This window comes from Bufo bufo, chromosome 4 (genome assembly GCF_905171765.1).
Source record: "Bufo bufo chromosome 4, aBufBuf1.1, whole genome shotgun sequence".
NCBI classification, from domain to species: Eukaryota; Metazoa; Chordata; class Amphibia; order Anura; family Bufonidae; genus Bufo; species Bufo bufo.
Window position 1 is genome coordinate 112,857,553 of NC_053392.1, and position 14,620 is coordinate 112,872,172.

Here is a 14,620-nt window from a genome sequence, read left to right on the forward strand (position 1 = left end):
GATGTAGGATATAGCAAAAAATAACCACACTATTGATGGTTAAATGTACTTGGTGGCAGCTTGTGCTGGCGCACCACAAGACACAAAATGGCCGCCGATCACCCCAGAAAAAAGTGACTGAAAAACGCTCTGGGCAGCCTAAAAACAGTGAGCAATTGAATAGCAACAGTTCAATTATCCACAGCTGTAGATCGATCACTGTCTTAAGTGTTTTGGAGGAGTTAATCACTGCCTAATCTCGCCCTAACGTTGCAGCTGCAACCTCTCCCTACACTTGTATCAGCAGAGTGACGTGCAGCGCTACGTAACCCAAGCTTATATAGAGGCTAGGTCACATGCTGCACTGGCCAATCACAGCCATGCCAATAGTAGGCATGGCTGTGATGGCCTCTATTCAGCTTTTGCAGCCTTTCAAAAAGCACCAAGAAAGCGACGAACACCGAACCCGAACCCGGACTTTTACGAAAATGTTCGGGTTCGCTCATCCCTACCGCCGAGTACTTGTTATTGCCTACCACATCTATGCTTTTTGGTTAAATTTAATCATTTAATTTATTTTCATTTTGAGGGATATCTTTTCCATTTACACGTCCGCAAAATGGGTCCGCATCCGTTCTTCAATTTTGCGGAACGGGTGCAGACCCATTCATTTTCAATGGGGCTGGAATGTGGCTGTCCACATTCCGCAAAAATGTGCTTCTGTTTCCGCCAAAAAATAGAACATGTCCTATTCCTTGTCCGCAATTGCAGACAAGATTAGGCATTTTCTATTATAGTGCCGCGATGTGCGGTCTCAAAATTGCGGAATGCACATTGCCGGTGCTCCGTAGTTTTGCGGATCCGCAAAACAATTACAGACGGTGGTGGAATGGACCCTCATTAACAATTATTGAAGTTAGTAGGTTTTATTTTTATGTATATCTAATTAGGATTGGCTTCCGTGTACAATGTTATAATATACTTTCTATAGTTAGAAAGTATATTATAGTGCATTTGTATTGTGCGGCGGCAGTTGTGCGGCGGTGTTCTGGCTGCGATACTGCAGGTATATAGAGGGACAAGCATTATTAGGAACAAATAATTTCTACTGGTGTGATATACCAGTCGTCCCCCAAAAAAAACTGATTGAAGCGGGGTGTTATATACCAATGTACTTTTTTTATAGTGCATTTGGGTACTGTATAGTGCATTTGGGTACTGTATAGTGCATTTGCGCATACGCGTACACGGAAATTATATAGACTTCACTTACCCTATATACAAAAGATTGGGCACCTCTGATCACAATTTCAGTTACTGTGAACAGTTAAGCAAGTGTAAGATTAAATAATTTCCAAAATACATAGAGTTAAAGATGAGACATTCCCTATGTATTTTAAGCAAACTTTTTTTTATTTTCATCTTTATTATAAAAAAAAAAAAGGAAAAACGACAGAAACAAAAATTTGGTCACCTTGCATGGTTAGTATCTAGTAGTACCCCCTTTGATAGTATCAAAGCTTGTAATGACATTTTGTAGCCAGTCAAGAATTATGCAATTCTGTAATTTGTATATATATATATAAAAATGCAAATTAGTATTTCATGCATTTACTAATGATTACTTAGCAGTACATGGTATGACATGTAGCAAATCAGCCATTTACATCATATATCTCTACCTGGCTGTGAGTGTGTGTATATATATATATATATATATATATATACAGGGAGTGCAGAATTATTAGGCAAGTTGTATTTTTGAGGATTAATTTTATTATTGAACAACAACCATGTTCTCAATGAACCCAAAAAACTCATTAATATCAAAGCTGAATATTTTTGGAAGTAGTTTTTAGTTTGTTTTTAGATTTAGCTATTTTAGGGGGATATCTGTGTGTGCAGGTGACTATTACTGTGCATAATTATTAGGCAACTTAACAAAAAACAAATATATACCCATTTCAATTATTTATTTTTACCAGTGAAACCAATATAACATCTCAACATTCACAAATATACATTTCTGACATTCAAAAACAAAACAAAAACAAATCAGTGACCAATATAGCCACCTTTCTTTGCAAGGACACTCAAAAGCCTGCCATCCATGGATTCTGTCAGTGTTTTGATCTGTTCACCATCAACATTGCGTGCAGCAGCAACCACAGCCTCCCAGACACTGTTCAGAGAGGTGTACTGTTTTCCCTCCTTGTAAATCTCACATGTGATGATGGACCACAGGTTCTCAATGGGGTTCAGATCAGGTGAACAAGGAGGCCATGTCATTAGATTTTCTTCTTTTATACCCTTTCTTGCCAGCCACGCTGTGGAGTACTTGGACGCGTGTGATGGAGCATTGTCCTGCATGAAAATCATGTTTTTCTTGAAGGATGCAGACTTCTTCCTGTACCACTGCTTGAAGAAGGTATCTTCCAGAAACTGGCAGTAGGACTGGGAGTTGAGCTTGACTCCATCCTCAACCCGAAAAGGCCCCACAAGCTCATCTTTGATGATACCAGCCCAAACCAGTACTCCACCTCCACCTTGCTGGCGTCTGAGTCGGACTGAAGCTCTCTTCCCTTTACCAATCCAGCCACGGGCCCATCCATCTGGCCCATCAAGACTCACTCTCATTTCATCAGTCCATAAAACCTTAGAAAAATCAGTCTTGAATTATTTCTTGGCCCAGTCTTGACGTTTCAGCTTGTGTGTCTTGTTCAGTGGTGGTCGTCTTTCAGCCTTTCTTACCTTGGCCATGTCTCTGAGTATTGCACACTTTGTGCTTTTGGGCCCTCCAGTGATGTTGCAGCTCTGAAATATGGCCAAACTGGTGGCAAGTGGCATCTTGGCAGCTGCACGCTTGACTTTTCTCAGTTCATGGGCAGTTATTTTGCGCCTTGGTTTTTCCACACGCTTCTTGCGACCCTGTTGACTATTTTGAATGAAACGCTTGATTGTTCGATGATCACGCTTCAGAAGCTTTGCAATTTTAAGAGTGCTGCATCCCTCTGCAAGATATCTCACTATTTTAGACTTTTCTGAGCCTGTCAAGTCCTTCTTTTGACCCATTTTGCCAAAGGAAAGGAAGTTGCCTAATAATTATGCACACCTAATATAGGGTGTTGATGTCATTAGACCACACCCCTTCTCATTACAGAGATGCACATCACCTAATATGCTTAATTGGTAGTAGGCTTTCGAGCCTATACAGCTTGGAGTAAGACAACATGCATAAAGAGGATGATGTGGTCAAAATACTCATTTGCCTAATAATTCTGCACGCAGTGTATATATATATATATATATACTGTATATATATAAAAGAAGGGAAAACAAACAGCAGCACTCTATAGGTATGCCAGGTGCAAGTTCCGCAATAGTTCCCGGACCAGGAACAGTAAACTAGAAATGATGAAAAGAGGGCAGCACTCCGGTCTTGTGATGAAAATAAGGTGATGTTTATTACACCTAAAAGCAATGCGGCATTCAGCTCTCTCAATGTAGCCTTTGTCAAGCTAGTGAATATGGTGCTCTCAACGTATATTTAAATAGGTAAATTTCATCAATGTGACATAATTGATCATCAGAGAAAAATACAAATGTACAGTGGAAAACACAATTAAAAACATCATTACAGTAAAGTACATGTGCACAAAACGCAGTACAAACCGGATTCCAAAAAAGTTGGGACACTAAACAAATTGTGAATAAAAACTGAATGCAATGATGTGGAGATGGCAAATGTCAATATTTTATTTGTAATAGAACGTAGATGACAGATCAAACGTTTAATCCGAGTAAATGTATCATTTTAAAGGAAAAATACGTTGATTCAAAATTTCACGGTGTCAACAAATCCCCAAAAAGTTGGGACAAGTAGCAATAAGAGGCTGGAAAAAGTAAATTTGAGCATAACGAAGAGCTGGAAGACCAAATAACACTAATTAGGTCAATTGGCAACATGATTGGGTATAAAAAGAGCTTCTCAGAGTGGCAGTGTCTCTCAGAAGCCAAGATGGGTAGAGGATCACCAATTCCCACAATGTTGCGCAGAAAGATAGTGGAGCAATATCAGAAAGGTGTTACCCAGCGAAAAATTGCAAAGACTTTGCATCTATCATCATCAACTGTGCATAACATCATCCGAAGATTCAGAGAATCTGGAACAATCTCTGTGCGTAAGGGTCAAGGCCGTAAAACCATACTGGATGCCCGTGATCTCCGGGCCCTTAAACGACACTGCACCACAAACAGGAATGCTACTGTAAAGGAAATCACAGAATGGGCTAAGGAATACTTCCAGAAACCATTGTCAGTGAACACAATCCACCGTGCCATCCGCCGTTGCCAGCTGAAACTCTACAGTGCAAAGAAGAAGCCATTTCTAAGCAAGATCCACAAGCTCAGGCGTTTTCACTGGGCCAGGGATCATTTAAAATGGAGTGTGGCAAAATGGAAGACTGTTCTGTGGTCAGACGAGTCACGATTCAAAGTTCTTTTTGGAAATCTGGGACGCCATGTCATCCGGACCAAAGAGGACAAGGACAACCCAAGTTGTTATCAACGCTCAGTTCAGAAGCCTGCATCTCTGATGGTATGGGGTTGCATGAGTGTGTGTGGCATGGGCAGCTTGAATGTCTGGAAAGGCACCATTAATGCAGAAAAATATATTCCGGTTCTAGAACAACATATGCTCCCATCCAGACGTCATCTCTTTCAGGGAAGACCCTGCATTTTTCAACAAGATAATGCCAGACCACATTCTGCATCAATCACAACATCATGGCTGCGTAGGAGAAGGATCCGGGTACTGAAATGGCCAGTCTGCAGTCCAGATCTTTCACCTATAGAGAACATTTGGCGCATCATAAAGAGGAAGGTGCAACAAAGAAGGCCCAAGACGATTGAACAGTTAGAGGCCTGTATTAGACAAGAATGGGAGAGCATTCCTATTTCTAAACTTGAGAAACTGGTCTCCTCAGTCCCCAGACGTCTGTTGAGTGTTGTAAGAAGAAGGGGAGATGCCACACAGTGGTGAAAATGGCCTTGTCCCAACTTTTTGGGGATTTGTTGACACCATGAAATTCTGATTCAACATATTATTCCCTTAAAATGGTACATTTTCTCAGTTTGAACTTTTGTTCCGTGATTTATGTTCTATTCTGAATAAAATATTAGAAGTTGGCACCTCCACATCATTGCATTCAGTTTTTATTCACAATTTGTATAGTGTCCCAACTTTTTTGGAATCCGGTTTGTATTATTACATAGTGTTCATGATTACAATGAATAGTTATCCCATATCCATGATTCAGTGTTACATTCACAATTACCACAAATTCATACATAAAGTGCATCTGTGCTAAATCATAAATCAATTAAAAAAGAGGACAAACCCACGTCATGAATTCTCACATGTGTGACCAAACTTCAGCGTTCCTTGTCGGATACTGCGCAGGCGCCGGCGTACATCCTAGGCAAAAGTCATATGAGACCGGAGGATGTCCATAATGGGACAGACACTAAGAGTTAGCCTAAGTGTATGGACTCTGTCGTGATAAGGGATCAGGGGCAAGCCATTGTCCCCTTTCCTAACCACTTGCCTCTGAACCCTTATCACGACGGGGTCCATACACTTAGGCTAACGCTTAGTGTGTGTCCCGTTATGGACATCCTCCGGTCTCATATGACTTTTGTTTTTCTTTGCCGCACATGATAATGGTTACTATGGTCACAGGATGACAACAACATCAGATCCCGATCCTCTGGTCATGCGCAGTGGCTGAATGCCATACAGACTGACATATCCAGTGCGGTGCGCATGCGTGGGACGTGAGGAAATCTCGCGTGCCTAGGATGTACGCCGGCACCTGCGCAGTATCCGACAAGGGACGCTTAAGTTTGGTCACACATGTGAGAATTCATGACGTGGGTTTGTCCTCTTTTTTAGTTGATTTATGATTTAGCACAGATGCACTTTATGTATGAATTAGTGGTAATTATGAATGTAACACTGAATCATGGATATGGGATAACTATTCATTGTAATCATGAACACTATGTAATAATACTGCGGTTTTGTGCACTGTACTATACTGTAATGATGTTTTTAATTGTGTTTTCCACTGTATATTTGTATTTTTTCTCTGATGATCAATTATGTCACATTGATGAAATGTACCTATTTAAATAAGTTGAGAGCACCATATTCACTAGCTTGACAAAGGCTCCATTGAGAGAGCTGAAATGCCGCATTGCTTTTGGGTGTAATAAACATCACCTTATTTTCATCACAAGACCGGAGTGCTGCCCTCTTTTCATCATATATATATATATATATATATATATATTTATACACACATTAAGGTATAGATGTAAGATGTAACGTGCTGATTTTGTACATGTACCACACACATAAATATATACAGTACAGACCAAAAGTTTGGACACACCTTCTCATTCAAAGAGTTTTCTTTATTTTCATGACTATGAAGGCATCAAAACTATGAATTAACACATGTGGAATTATATACATAACAAACAAGTGTGAAACAACTGAAAATATGTCATATTCTAGGTTCTTCAAAGTAGCCACCTTTTGCTTTGATTACTGCTTTGCACACTCTTGGCATTCTCTTGATGAGCTTCAAGAGGTAGTCCCCTGAAATGGTCTTCCAACAGTCTTGAAGGAGTTCCCAGAGATGCTTAGCACTTGTTGGCCCTTTTGCCTTCACTCTGCGGTCCAGCTCACCCCAAACCATCTCGATTGGGTTCAGGTCCGGTGACTGTGGAGGCCAGGTCATCTGGCGCAGCACCCCATCACTCTCCTTCATGGTCAAATATCCCTTACTTTCAAAGTTTTCCCAATTTTTCGGCTGACTGACTGACCTTCATTTCTTAAAGTAATGATGGCTTCTTGTTTTTCTTTACTTAGCTGCTTTTTTCTTGCCATAATACAAATTCTAACAGTCTATTCAGTAGGACTATCAGCTGTGTATCCACCTGACTTCTCCTCAACGCAACTGATGGTCCCAACCCCATTTATAAGGCAAGAAATCCCACTTATTAAACCTGACAGGGCACACCTGTGAAGTGAAAACCATTTCAGGGGACTACCTCTTGAAGCTCATCAAGAGAATGCCAAGAGTGTGCAAAGCAGTAATCAAAGCAAAAGGTGGCTACTTTGAAGAACCTAGAATATGACATATTTTCAATTGTTTCACACTTGTTTGTTATGTATATAATTCCACATGTGTTAATTCATAGTTTTGATCCCTTCAGTGTGAATCTACAATTTTCATAGTCATGAAAATAAAGAAAACTCTTTGAATGAGAAGGTGTGTCCAAACTTTTGGTCTGTACTGTATATATATATATATATATATATATATTTATATATTGGTTTGTGTGTTGGTGTGTATACAGTGCTGCCCATAATTATTCATACCCCTGGCAAATTTTGACTTAAAGTTACTTTCATTCAACTAGCAAGTAATATTTTGACGGGAAATGACATAGGTGTCTCCCAAAAAATAATAAGACGATGTACAAGAGGCATTATTGTGGAAAAAAAAAAACATTTCTCAGCTTTTATTTACATTTGAGCAAAAAATACAAGATGTTCCGCACTGTGGAAAATCTCAGAGGACGTGGTCGGAAGCCAAAAGTGACACCTGTGCTGGCCAGGAGGATAGTTAGAGAGGTGAAAAAGAATCTAAGGATCACCACCAAGGCCATCCTGGTGATTCTGGGCTCTGCTGGTGGCAATGTCTCAAGGCAGACAATCCAACAGACACTGCACACTGCTGGGTTCCAATTCTCCAGATAAGGCACACAAAAGCTCGCTTGGCCTTTGCAAAAGCTCATCTGACAAAGAAGAAGACTTTTGGTCTTCTGTGTTATGGTCAGATGAAACAAAAATTGAATTGTTTGGTCACAATGATGTTTCCTTCATTTGGAGTAAAAAAGGAGAAACCTTCAACCCAAAGAACACCATCTCCACTGTCAAACATGGTGGTGGGAACCTAATGCTTTGGGGGTGTTTTTTAGCCAATGGACAAGGGAACCTAATTACAGTAAACGGCACCATGAAAAAAGAGCAATACATGAGGATTCTCAACGACAACATCAGGCAGTCTGCAGAGAAACTTGGCCTTAGGCACCAATAGACATTTTAGCATGACAATGACCCAAAACACACAGCAAAAGTGGTGAAGAAATGGTTAGCAGTCAACAACATTAACGTTTTGCAGTGGCTCAGCCAGAGTCCAGACTTGAATCCAATTGATAATCTGTGGAGCGAGCTAAAGATCAGGGTGATGGCAAGAAGATCCTCCAACCTGAAAGATTTGGAGCTCATTGCTAAAAATGAATGGGCAAAAATACCTGTGGAGACATGGAAAAAGCTGTTCTGCAATTTATAGAAAGCATTTGATTGCTGTAATAGCCAATAAAGGCTTTTCTATTGATTATTGAGAAGGGTATGAATAATTTTGGACTGGACACTTTTTGCTCAAATGTAAATAAAAGGTGAGAATTTTTTTTTTCCCCACAATAATGCCTCTTGTACATCGTCTCATTATCTTTTGGGAGACACCTATGTCATTTCCTGTCAAAAAATTACTTGCTGGTTGAATGAAAGTAACTTTAAGTCAAAATTTGCCAGGGGTATGAATAATTATGGGCAGCACTGTATATACATAAAGTGGAAGCAATATTCTGTATTCTAGTAAAAGGCCCCGTCCATCATGACATTACATACATCCCGAATGTAATATTTTTTTTGTTGTTTTTCACAATTCTGAATATTGTGTGATTACAGATGTTCCCCTTCCCACCGTCTTCCGCTGAGCTTCACAACGGGCTCTGCCGCCGGTGGAGGTCTCGGAGGAGGAGAAAGACGAGGACGGAGAGCAGCCTGGACCCTGTGGGCAGAAGGATGCTCCTCCCCCACCAGATGTGGGTGAAGTTGTGGAGGTGGCGGCAGAACCCTCCCATCTGCCGGTTTCCACCTGATGAAGAGGAGGAGGTTACCACCCCACACCAGGACGGTATTTATGTTTACACAGCAAACTAAATCTCTAACCGTAACATATACTAAACAATTACCCCTTTCTAACCCATGTCATTTTTTACCCACCTGTCAAGGCCATAAGTAACTTTCTGGCCCTTACATAGTGTAAATCACCCATAAAATACCCCATTTTTGAAACTACGCCCCTCAAACTATCTGATTTTAAAAACTGTGTTAACCCGCATTGCACCCGCACTGAATCCGGACCCGTTCATTTCTATGGGGCTGTTTACATGAGCGGTGATTTTCACGCATCACTTATGCTTTGCGTGAAAATCGCAGCAAGTTCTATTTTGTGCGTTTTTCATGCAACGCAGGCCCCATAGAAGTGAATGGGGCTGCGTGAAAATCGCAAGCATCCGCAAGCAAGTGCGGATGCAGTGCGATTTTCACGCACGGTTGCTAGGAGACGATCGGGATGGGGACCCGATCATTATTATTTTCCCTTATAACATGGTTATAAGGGAAAATAATAGCATTCTGAATATAGAATGGTAAGTAAAATAGGGCTGAAGGGGGTTAAAAAAAAATATAATAATTTAACTCACCTTAATCCACTTGTTTGCGCAGCCGGCATCTCTTCTGTCTTCATCTGTGAGGAATAGGACCTTTTATGACGTCACTACGCTCATCACATGGTCCATCACATGATCCATCACCATGGATCATGTGATGGACCATGTGATGAACGCAGTGACGTCATCAAAGATCCTATTCCTCACAGATGAAGACAGAACAGTCACTTATGCACGTCTAATCCCAGATGTGCAGTATATCAGAGGGTTTTTTAACCCCAGTAAGCAAAAAGCTGTATTTCTGGCCTAAATGTGACACTCACTTATGCACCTATAATCCTAGATTGGCCTTAAGTGGTTAAAACTAGTTCACATGCTGGCTGCTCGAACAAGTGGATTAAGGTGAGTTAAATTATTATTATTATTTTTTTAACCCCTCCAGCCCTATTTTAATATAATCTACACAACCTTGAACCCAAACCTGAACTTCTGTGAAGAAGTTCGGGACTGGGTACCACATTCAGTTTTTTATCACGTGCGTGAAAAACGCATTGCACCTGCGCGATAAAAACTGAACAACGAAACGCAATCGCAGTCAAAACTGACTGCAATTGCGTACCTACTCACGCGGGTTTGCCGCAACGCATCCGGACCTTATCCGGACACGCTCATGTGAAAGAGGCCTTAAGGTTACTAACAAGAATTCAATGAAAAAGGAAATGAAATTCCAAAATTTAGTTTTTTATAGCGGAATTTAGATTCTTATACGTTGTTTAAAGATCAGTTTAAAAGAACAACCCTGCACACAAACTCTTTAATCTACAAAAAAAACATTAACTAACAAAATTAATAACATTAGACACTACTGAACTATCATAAACTAATCAACTGTATAATTATAATCAATATTGTTAACTAATTGCGATATCAATTGGCATTGATTAGGAAAATACTACACAATGCACTAATTTCCATGTAATTTGCAGTTAATAAAAAAAAAAATAATAATAATTACAGTAATCATTAAAAAAAAAAAAAAAGAAAAACATGAGACAAACTCAAAAAGCCATTACTGACATAATGGCGCAGCTGGGGCGTTATAACCAAAAACTGCAGCAGCTGGAGGAGAGGCAGCGGACAGAACTGCAAGAATTAATGGACCTACAGGAGCTCCTGTCAAAACTGCCATAGAGCCACATTGTTTTGGTTGATATTTTCTAGATATATATTTTTTGGGCATTCATACTTGTGTTTTGGTTTTTTAATAATAATGTTAAGTTATGGTGTCATTTTATACATTAACTTTGCTGTAAGGACCCTTTTGTCCAGGGGCAAATTCATGATTATCTGGACAGCAGCAGTAGCTATAGGTAATGGTGTATTAAAAGGCGTACCCATAAAACTGAAGTATTAGGACAACAGCAGCAATAACATGGTAATGATGTCGTATAAGGCCTAAACCTAACTTTGAAGGATAAGTACAACAGCAGCAGTTCATGTTAATGGTTGTCATATAAGGCATACACATAGCTCTGAAGGATCAGGACAAGAGCAGCAGTCATTAGTAACGGTGGAGTCTAAGGCCTACACATAACTCAGAAGGAACAGGACAAGACTCTTGTCACAAGAGCAGCAGTCAATAGTGACGGTGGAGTCGAAGGCCTACACATAACTACACATAATAACTCATCTTGTCCAGGACAGCTACAGTAGGCAATGTTAAATTTGTAGTATAAGGCCTACACATAATAGCTTGATCAAGACAGCAGCAGCCAGTAAAAGGTAATGGTGTATTATGAGGCCTACACATAATAACTGGGTGATCAGGATAGCTGCAGCAGCAGCTAAAGGTAATGGTGTAGTATGAGGCTTTCACATAGCTACGAAGGATCATGATGACAACAGCAGCAGCAGGGAGATGTTGAAGGGAACCTGTAATCAACTTTATGCTGACTTCACTGAAGGCAGCATTAAATAGTGACAGAAATGCTGATTTCAGCGGTGTGTCACTCATGGGCTAAAATTAAGTGGTTGCTGATAACAAGCATCATAATCATTGCATCAAAGGCCTTGAAAAGAGTCAAATCTACTTGAGAAGAGTCATGGCTATTCATAATCTCCTGCTCTCCTGCCCATCTGCTGATGATTAGTGTTGATCACGAATATTCGAATTGCGAATTTTAATCGCGAATATCGGCACTTCGAGAATTCGCGAATATTTAGAATATCGCAAAATATATTTGTAATCGCGAATATTAGATTTTTTCTTAAATACCAGTTCATGTGAATTTTTATGCGAACATTTTAGGCGAATTTTATGCAAATTTTCGCAATCAAGAAAATAATGCCTGGAGATCAGGAATTTGCGAATTCTTGAATATATGGCAAATATTCGCCCAAATATTCGCGAAATATTGCAAATTCGAATATTGCCCCTGCCGCTCATCACTACTGATGATTGGCAGTTCTCTCCAAGAGAGAAAGGGATAAAACTAGGTAGAAGACTGTCAATCATCAGCAGGTGGGCAGGGAGAGCAGGAATTCATGAATAACCAGGACTTTTCTCAGATGGCCGTGACTCTTTTCCAGGCCCACTCTACAATTATTGTGACATTGGTGCAGCATACGGGTAGGTTACCCGACACTGCTAGAATGTAATGTGTGTTTCCCTTTAAGCCAGTTAGGCCTAGTGCAGGCAATCTTTATTCCAGCCAGCAGAGGGAGCCCCCAGTTCAGTATAAATAGGCTAGGGCCTAGCCAGGAAGGGAGTTCAGAAGTTTCTAGAGTCTGAGGAAGCTGAGAGAGAGACAGAGGCAAAGTTCAGAAAAGCAAGAGGTACTACAGACAACAGAGGAGGTACTTGATAATTATAAAACCAAGGATATACGCCAGAGCTAGGGCATTGGGCCTTGGAGAAGAGTTTCTATGTTCCAGGATCAGTCAGGAATAGAGTGCAAGCTGCCTGTACTATAAGTCCTGTGTTTAACACTCTGAAGTCACCTTGCTATATATTGCCTGCATCAAATGTACTGCAACCAACTGTCTTCAAAGGAACTGCGCTTCCATCTATGTCCATGTATGATGACTACTAAAGTTGGAGTTCTGTTTTAACATCACGTGGTTCCTCAATTATTCCTGCTATCAGCAAACGGCGTGCCACCGTTTAATTGGCACTGGCGTCACGAACATTTCTCATCATCACCTGCCCTTGCAGAGAGTCAGCTGTCTCAGGTTAGTGTCACAATTGCACTACAACACCCAGGAACATTTCTACACCTAACTTGAGTACGCTGCACCTCTCTTTTGGCGTCCACGAACAGGATACGCACGCTTTCTAGTGCAAGAAGCGTGAACTTTGTGCCTTATACAGTTGCCCTGTGACCAAAGTGACAAATTGCCTGTTTTATTAAAGTGGACTTTGTGGACTGAAAAACATACCCAAAGTGTGCCTAAAACCGCTAAAAAGCGCTGTGCAGTGTTGGGCTATCAAGAGGAAGAAAATCGCCACACCGGAGTGTGGTTTTATGGACTTTTCAACAACCCTGCTTGCTGTCAGGGAATGGGGACCAAGATGGCCACCGGCCGCCTGGAGTAAAGTTTCCCGTGCTGCTGAGGACCTTCGTGGGCGGATCCCTGCAAAGACACAGAGAATCCCGCCCCTCGTCATCATCGCACCGCCGCGGCCCGGTTTCTTCTACGTCATCGCGTACTCAGGACGTCCGGAATCTTTCGAGACTTGGCCTGCGCAAGCCCGGCGATACCGGTAAGAACTTGTAACCGGAGGGAAGGGGATTGTTCCGGCCCCTTTAGTCACCAGCGGCCACATCGCAATAAGCTAACATGTCAGAACCGGGAGTTCCCGAGCGGCCGGCCCTGGGAGAGCTTGCGGCTCCTAATCCTCCTATAGCCCCCAGCATGATGCCCTTTACCATGCCTTACTATTTCGGGGCCCCATGGTTCCCCCGCTACAGAGGAGAGACCCATACCCTAAGAGACTTTAAAGAAAAGTTGCTGGCATTATTCAGACTGTACCCTATAAATGCCGACCAACAAATGGAAATCCTGCTAGCGCAACTGGAGGGAGCTGCCCGCAGGGAGGTATTATCCTGGCCTGCTACTGAGCGGAGTACTCTAGAACAGATATTCACCCGCCTCAGGGCCACTTTTGAAACTAAGACTGCCTCAGAGATAAAGATGCACTTCTTTGGCAAGAAACAGAAATCCGGTGAGTCCCTCCGTGACTATGCCCTATCACTTCAGGAGGCTTTAGGGGCTGTAATTCAGATAGATCCCAAAGAGGCTGATAACCAGGACCAGACCCAAAGGGAACAATTTATCACCGGGGTGTCTAGTGAGCAAATAAGGACCCAATTAAAGATGCTGTCCGCCCAGCACCCTAACAGTGCCTTTCTGGACTTTAAAGAACTGGCTATAAAAATTCTGGGGTCAGCAGTATCTACGGAGTTGAACACCCCACCTGAGTCATCAGCCTGCAGGCCAAAACCGCTTATCACTAACCGAGCTGAGGCCGGCCAAGCTGTTCAAGTGTCAACTACCGATACTATTGCCATGCTGACAGAGCAGGTAAATCACCTCACTAAAAGTCTAGAGAAAGTGTGCAGAAAAATAGAGGAATGGGAAAAACCCATAATGACAGAAGAAGAATTCCTGTCACCTCCTAGGCCGTTCCCACCTCCATACCAAGAGACTCACCCCAGGGATCCTGGGAGGCGTAATAGAGATCGCAAGCGGCCCGTGTGTACATACTGCAAAAAGCTGGGACACATAGAATCCACGTGCTGGCAGTTAAACGGGCAACCCCTGAGGCTGAGGACCACCCCTCGGGAGGTAGAACACTAGGTCCAGAGGATCCAAATTGGATGCCACGGTATGTAGGATCCCATCCTAAAATCAATATAGAGATCAACGGGGTCCCCTTTGAAGCCCTATTAGATACTGGGTCTCAGGTCACTACTATTCAGCTGCCCGCCTTTGAAAGATTCTGGGACACTAACCAATTGACCCAGCCGCCTGAATCCTGGGTGGAGAT